Source organism: Aptenodytes forsteri, unplaced genomic scaffold (genome assembly GCF_000699145.1).
Source record: "Aptenodytes forsteri isolate BGI_AS27 unplaced genomic scaffold, ASM69914v1 Scaffold173, whole genome shotgun sequence".
Classification (NCBI taxonomy): domain Eukaryota; kingdom Metazoa; phylum Chordata; class Aves; order Sphenisciformes; family Spheniscidae; genus Aptenodytes; species Aptenodytes forsteri.
This window is the reverse complement of record NW_008794449.1, coordinates 1,861,002-1,868,510: the sequence shown is the minus strand read 5'-3', so window position 1 is coordinate 1,868,510 and position 7,509 is coordinate 1,861,002. Positions and strand designations below refer to the sequence as shown.

At 41.9% G+C, this 7,509-nt stretch overlaps 1 long non-coding RNA gene across 1 annotated transcript; it reads left to right on the top strand.

The window, feature by feature from the left end:
• Window positions 1-2,337: 2,337 nt before the first annotated feature.
• On the top strand, window positions 2,338-5,798 carry LOC103908103. Its single transcript, XR_658138.2, has 3 exons — window positions 2,338-2,515; window positions 2,727-3,251; window positions 3,540-5,798. It is a non-coding gene; the product is annotated as an uncharacterized LOC103908103 (long non-coding RNA).
• Window positions 5,799-7,509: the final 1,711 nt, after the last annotated feature.

The following is a 7,509-nucleotide window of genomic DNA, read 5'->3' as shown; positions in this document are numbered from 1 at the left end:
ACAGCATTGAGAAAGTTTACATCATGCATTTGAAAATGGTTGTCTTTTGAATGTGTTTTGGGTTTTTTTTTTTAAACCAAAGTTAAATCAGACTTGGACAAGTGATGAAAATGAGCCATTCCAGCTACTACATGTTTTTTATTTTAAGGAGCGTGATGCTTTTTACCTGTCGTCCTTCCTTTGACTAAGTAGGTTTTGATTTTATGGCAGGAAATATTTGACTGTTTCTACTAGTGGGATGCAGCATTTGACTTTATGACTGCAATGCAGGTCTTTTATTAGTAAAACTTAATGTGTAACAGGATAATTCCGTTGCACCTACTACTATACTGGCTTGATTTCGTACAAAATAAGTTTCTACTTCCTTGAAGGCCTTATATAAGCCTTAACTGGGAATGAATCCAGCATGTTCGATCACAATAAAGGAACTGCCTCAGAACGAGCTCTTCTTTAGAAATAGTCGTAAACAGGTTTATATATAGGACCTGCTATTATACACAAAACTTGCTGAAGAAACGTTTCCCAAGAACTGGTGGTTTTAATATATGCCGTGGGGACCCTGCTCGAGCCAATTCACGAGCAAACCTGTTGTAATTCCATGCAAGGTTTAAAACACAAGAACATCTCTCAAATGCTTATCTGCTGAAAGGGCTGGGTACTGAATGGCTCTTTGCTGTAAGAAAAGCATTTGATGAAAAGGCTCGGAAACTTCGGCTGGCATCCTGCGTATGCAAATGCAGGTGCCGTGCACGTTGCATTTGGATTTCAGCATTTTTTCAGATCCATTTCAAGTCGATCGGTAGCAGCCTTATGTGGTTTGGTCCCTCGCTTTCATCACCCGTGCCCGATTATTATACATGAGATCCATCAACCCCCTCTCACCGATAGTGCCTGCAGCTGAGCATCAGCACGTTTGGGAACAATAAAGGGCTGTCATTTGGGAGTTTCTTTTCCTTCCTAATCGGGCAGGACCCAAAATTATTCCTTCGCAGAGCTCGCCGATCAGGCTTGTGCCTTGAACAGGTACGCTTACATCTGTGCAGTGTGAGGATTGGGTTTAGGGAGCTTTGTCGCTGGTTTACATTCAGCATCGTTGGTTGTGTGCTCTCGTAGAGTTTCGGATAGGTACAGGACAAAACATGGAAAGACTCCTGCCTTTGTGATTGATTTTTAAGGACAGTTTGCCGTTTTGTTCCTCGCTTCCTTCCTAATGAGCTGAATTGTTAAAATATGTTAATGTAAGGAGACACACGAGAAAGGGTAAAGCAATATACTGACACGTTGAATAATTAGATCATCTCCTGCGCAGGAAAAAAAGTCAAGTATGAAACAGGAACAAGAAGTGCCTCCCTCCCCCACTGTAGAGGCACCAGGTCTGGCTCTTTCTGCATGCAGAAGCAGGTCAGACAATTAGATCTTTAGTATTAATTAATTTTTGTGAAATTCCTGAAGATTCAGAGTGTCATGTGTACTAACGGTCTTCTATTCGTCTGCTGTTTTTTGGGAGAAGTTGGGAGTCTTGTTTTGGAGGGCTGAATTCGTGAACTGTGTAATTTGTGATGAAACAAAAAAAATTACTGTTGCTGGACTGAATTTGTAAATACCGTAGTGGTTAATCAGGTCTTCTCAGCAAAATCCTTGTGAATTTTGTCCTGAATAGCAGTTAGATAAAGGGAATTTCGTAAAGAGGCACAGGACATTGTGGCTGCCTTTCTGATAGCGTTTGGCATTTTGGCAAAGCAGTGCTTCGTATTTCTTAAAAGATTTCTTTCTTTGACATAATAACTGCTTAATAATCAATAAGATCCAAGCCCTGTGTGAACCTACGCCTGCGGGGAGGGCTGTGGCAGTACTCAGTCTTTACTTACATGAGTAAGCACTCTTGTGTGTTAAGTTTACTTGTTTGATAAACATTACACTTCGCTTTTGTTCTCTTACTTAATCACTTCCTTCGAAGAGTTAACTTCCTAAGCAGCCACAGATTAGTTCTCTCAGTTGTTTTAATTATTTTTCTTGTCACGCACAGTGAAGGTCTAGTGTTTGTGAAATGTCTTCTTTTTTTTTGTCCCCCCCTTCCGTGGCAGCTTCAGTGATGCTGGCATTGAAAACCCAGCCAAAATGCTCTCTGTCTGCAGTCCTGTCACTTTTTTTTTTTTCTTTTTTTAGCCAAGTTCCACCTTTTTGAATGTTAGAGCTACAGAATATAACACTTTTCCTTCAGGGTGATTTGAGTGCTCCAGAATTTTGTATTCCTATAAGGGGTACGCGAGAGACTGTAGCAGTGGGCTTCCACGTGCTCGCTGCTGAGTAATTTCCTTTTGTATTGCTGACAGGTGACTCAAAGCAGGAGCTAGCAGATGGCTGCATCGTTAGCTGGTGGCCACAGCCTTATGAGATGAGTTTTGGAATTTCCATCAAAGTCGGGATTAGGCTCAGGATATGCCGATGGCACAGAGCACCGCGGGGGAGTGTGGAAGAAGAGGAAATCATTCATAGCGACTCATCTTGTGGTTGGGTGAGTCAGGGGTCTGCTGTTGGTGGTCAGAAAGGCACGTGGCTGACTACACCATCTTTGTGTGCTCTGCAGGATGCAAACTGTCTCTGTAAATTAATTCTGCGCTTTTGATTGTTGTCCAGTGAGTTATTTCCAGAAAGGAGTTACTGTATTTTCTGGAATGAGTATTGTGAAATTCTTTTCTCTTTTTTTTTTTTTTTTTTTTTTACAGTGAGGAAGTTTTCAGCTGGTGATTTATCAACAAAGTATTTTACAGGATCATAGTTAAAAGCTCTTAAAAAAAAATATATATCCTGTGCGATAGGGAAAGTAAAAGCATCTCGGTTTCCAAATGCTGAAGGAATAACCGAAAGAGCTAGTTCTTGGAATAGTAGCTCCATTGGCACTCGTTGGTGATTTCCTGTGCATTTGCTGCAAGAATCACTCTGTGATGTGAGTAGGTGGTACTAAAGGGTTATTACGAAACCAATTTTCAACCAGACGTTTTGAGTCATGGATCGGGAAGAGGGATAGCAGCTTCAGAGCTTTCTCTTTGTTCGAGCAGTGCGCCTGAAATGCACACGCAGGATATTTTGTGCTTGCATGGAACAAGGCAGACTGGGGATAGGTCTGGTATTACGTGAAGTGCCCTTCTTCATGCCACTCCATCTCAAGGATGGGAAACGAGAACGTGGGCTGAGAGCCGGCAGCAGTGTGCAAGGTGCACAAGGAGCAGTTTCCTGACTGTCTTTCAATTGTAAGTATTTTCTCGTGGTTATTCCCAGACGTGAGAGACAAAATGGAGTTGCGTCAGGACGGATGTCTGCGCCAAAACGAGGTGGTGGTTTGGAGCGGTTTGGTTCTGTTCTGGAAGCAGATGGGCTGCCACTGGCAGGAGACAGTTGGCTTCTCCATCAGAAAAAAAAAAAGAGGGGTGTTTAAGGGAATTGGTCTGGCTCCTGAACCGAAAGAATTGTTGACCTACTGACTCAGTTATGAAGCATTAGGGAAACAGTCTTATTGTGGTTTCTTTTGTTGGTGGCAGATTCAGAAGACGTCTGTGAGCATACGGGTATGACTAGCAAAGGAGAGACGGTTCTAGTACCTGCTGCCTGTGGGATTTATTTTGTGCCAGGAAGGAGCTGAGGTGCTGACTACTGAATAACACCTAAACTTTATTTCTGATGCTTCTCCTGATAATGCATTGGTAAGTTTATGTACTTCTCATTTTCAGTGCTAAGATGGTATCTTGCTAAATGTAATTGAAAGAAAGCTCTTTAACAGCTTTATCAACATGGCAAGGTGTATTCATTTTTTCACTGGAGCAGCTTTTACAGAAAACACTAGCTGGCCTGCTGCAGTTCAGGAGTCTGTAAATAACGGGGGAAACTTTGTCGATCAGGTCGACAAAAACAATTTAAAATTGCTGTTCCCTCCCACCTTTAACCTACAAACCTCTGCTAACATTGGTACTAAGCAAAGAGGATGGGCCAGCCCTCCAGCTTTGGGATCCTGTCATCCTGGAGTCATGGCTACGCTGTAATTTCCCTGTCACACTTTACTGAATGAACAAGACTTGGGTCTTCTAGAATTTCACATGAAAATCAGATGTCCATCCCTGGAATTAAATCTAATGATACTTTTCTTAAAATATGCCTAGAATAGAAATGATGTTATTTTTAAGTGGCTCTGTAAATCGCAAGAAAAAAGATACCAATTAATGGTTTCTCAAAAAACCTAAATCATTAACATACTATTGGCTAGAAGAAATCATGTTGGCTGACGGAGCTAGGTCTGGAAGTTGTGCTCCCTGAATCTGCTGTCAATTCTGCCACTGGTTTTGGGAGGGATTTTTTGGAGGGGGCGCTTCTTGGGCAAGTCATTATTTATTCTTAGTTGTCAATAAAATGAGGATAGTGTTATTTAACTTTTCCTTCAGTGCTTTACTTGGATGCTGATATGTGGTACTGTAGCTCTTGGATCTCTAGAATATTGTTTTGAATGCATAGGTTATTGGAAGTTGGGGAAAGCAGAATAGTGATTATTGAATTTATCATGCTCTGTGACAGGTCCCCTCTAGACACCAGCTGTAGGAATTGCTGGTGCTGTGTCCTAACCGTCCACCACGAAGGGAGGAATTCACTGCCGCTGTTCTTCCCTGGGTGGGTGACACCGGGACGCCTTGCATTCCCAAACCGGCTTGAGTTGGGAGTTGTAGTAAGGTGCTCGTGGATATTTTTTCCCTCTTTTCCGAAACAGCAACTGAGAAGGCCGTCCGTGCACCACACGTCCCTATGGAACTGCAAATAAACCCAGTGGTTAAGGAAAAAAAAAAAGGAAGGTTTAGCATTGTACTGGATTTCCTTTCCTTAAGTGCTTCCTTCGGATCTTGGGAGAAGAGCTCAAGCACGGGGTGACTTTCTAGCGAGCAGTTGTACCAAAAGGCGTGGGAGGCCGGGTCAGGGAAGAGTCATTTGGTTGTTATGTGGGTGTGAAAAGCCTATGAAAAGGAAAGGGCGGAGGAAAATATTTTACTTGAATTAAACAAATAAAGGAGAATGTTATATGAATTAGGTATTCGAAGTTAGATTTTTGACAGGTATTTTTGTGAATTAACTGCATATCTTCTGAAAATCATTTATTTAACCATAAGCTTATCAAAATGTTCTCAGGAGGGACTTTTTTTTTTAAAAAAAAAGGCAACAAAAAACAAAAAAAATCATTGTTTTCTTATCATTTCAGATAAAAAGAAAGGAAGTTGCGAATTTTTATAGCCCCTAAATTGTTAACTGTTAAACCTGTGGTGGATCAAATTTCCTCAGGCTTACACTGGAGCAGTTTCCTTTACTGCGAAATTACAAGTAGGCCCTGTTTGAGGAGAAGGAGTCTTAGATCTTCAGTTCATTGTTGTGTATCCACCTGTGGGGCAGAGGAATTGCTGCTCTTGAAAATCACCTGTTTTGGGGAGCAGGCTGTTACCATTGATGCAGTGCACAGGGATGGTTCACACCCAACGTAATTGAAAAAATGGTATTTTGGAACCCGATTTTTTTTTTTTTTACATGTATGTTTGTAGTATCTCCATCTCCTTGCAGTTTTTAAAATGTCACCTAATATGATTGAGAGAATCTAAAATACATGGTGTAGAGATTACCTTTCTTCATGCCTTTCATGATTATCTTGACAAAAAAAAAAAAAAAAGGCAGCACATGGAGGCAGGTTTTAACAGCACTTTCTCTCTGAAGCAGAATTCTGCTTATTACATTAGGTAGTGAAAGACTTGATTTTGTAAAAAAAAAAACCCAAGCAAACAAACAAAAAAAAACAACAAAAAAACCCCCTTTATCATAAACAGTAGCTTTTTAAACACAAGCATGTAAGGAAAACACTAACACAATCTGAAGTGAGATGTGCGGGTGCGTAGTATGATGTCTTCTACTAAGCCAACGCAGTGCTTGACGTTTTAGGTCTGTGCAGTGTCTTGATAGCGTTCATTTGTTGTTCATTTCTGAGGGATTCCCATGCGAAAGTTTACAGGCAAGGTGTAGAGAATTTGTTGGCTTTTTCTTGTTGTTTGTTTTGTAAATTTTTTGAGTTAAGTTCTTCATGGCCCGTAGCTATCTAAATGCAGAGTTTGCAGCTGAAGTTCGCATGCAAAATGGTGAGCTCAAAATTGGACTTGGAAAAGAGGAGTGCTTCCTCTTCCATTGCTCTACTTGAATGGTAATATCAACATTTAAAAAAAAAAAATTCATTGAGCCAAATAAAAATGCATGTTTTCCAGCAGCGTGAGGTATGAGTAGAAGCCACTTTTATCTGTGCATTTTCAGGATAGAGCTGTGTGCGATGATCTCTGGTGTCTAATTCCCTCGCTTGTTTCCCACATGTCTGCTGGCCAACTGGGCTGCCTGCAAGCAGTGCTGCCATGCCGTGCTGTGACTTCAGGGGTTCACTGGTGCAGTAAGTGGAAGCTAGCGGGCGTTTTTAACTTGCAATCCAAGTTTGGGCACCTGAATTGTAACTTTAAGGATGTAAGCGGCTACTGAAATTCCCCGTATGGCCTGTTATTACAGGCTCCTGTGAGAGTCTATATGCAGTTTTATTGCCAAAACATGAGGTTGGCAGCAGTGAGTCATAACTGTGAAGATCTCAGCTTTGCTCTTTGATTTTCTTTTACCCACCAAAAATAAAAATATTTCCAAGAATACAGGTAGGTATGTGCTGTTCTCCTGTTAGGGCAGAGCTCTCACTGGCTCTTAAGTGTATTTACGTAGCTCATAGGATGTATTTTTCAAGCTTTAGTATAAAAGGAGCTGTGTATACATTTTATCTAATCTTCAGTGTAGTAGGCATGAGCAATTCCTGGAGAAGGGACCAGAGTATAGGGCTCTACCCCTTCTCCTGGGAGTCTCTTTCTCATGGAGTCATACTTGCCCTGCAGTGCTTTCTCTTTACGGCTTTGTCAATCTTGAATTCCGCTCTGCGCTGGCCCAGCTCCAGCGGGAGGGCAGAAAGCAGCCTCAGCCCAAGCTCTGCTTGAAGTCTGCTGGCTTGAGGATTTTGTAGGAGGTGGGATCTGCAGGGGTAAAAGTGTCCAGCTTCCTGGGTGAGCTCTTGCCATTGGGTTACTATTTAAAGGTGACAATACGATCTTCTGTGGACATGTTTTTGGATCGCCATGACATGTTGTCTTGCAGTTGATGTTGTTTTAGTGTGACCAGAGTGTACCTAAGGAATTGACTGCTCTGCAGATTTCACGTGCGGTTTCAAGGTTAGCTTCTTCCACGGTCAGTGCTGATGACCGTGTGGCCTTGGGGCAGGCCAACTCAATTTGCTGATCTGGTTGAAAACTAGATTTTTCTTCTCCCTTTATTTTCTTTTGGGAAAGTTAGAACTGATCCAACTCACTGCATTGCTGCATGACTGCTAGTGCTGATAGGGAAGCAGCAGAAACTCATGCCCAGAAGGAAAGGAGGAGGTGGGACTGTCCCTTTCAGTGACATGTGCATGAAGTT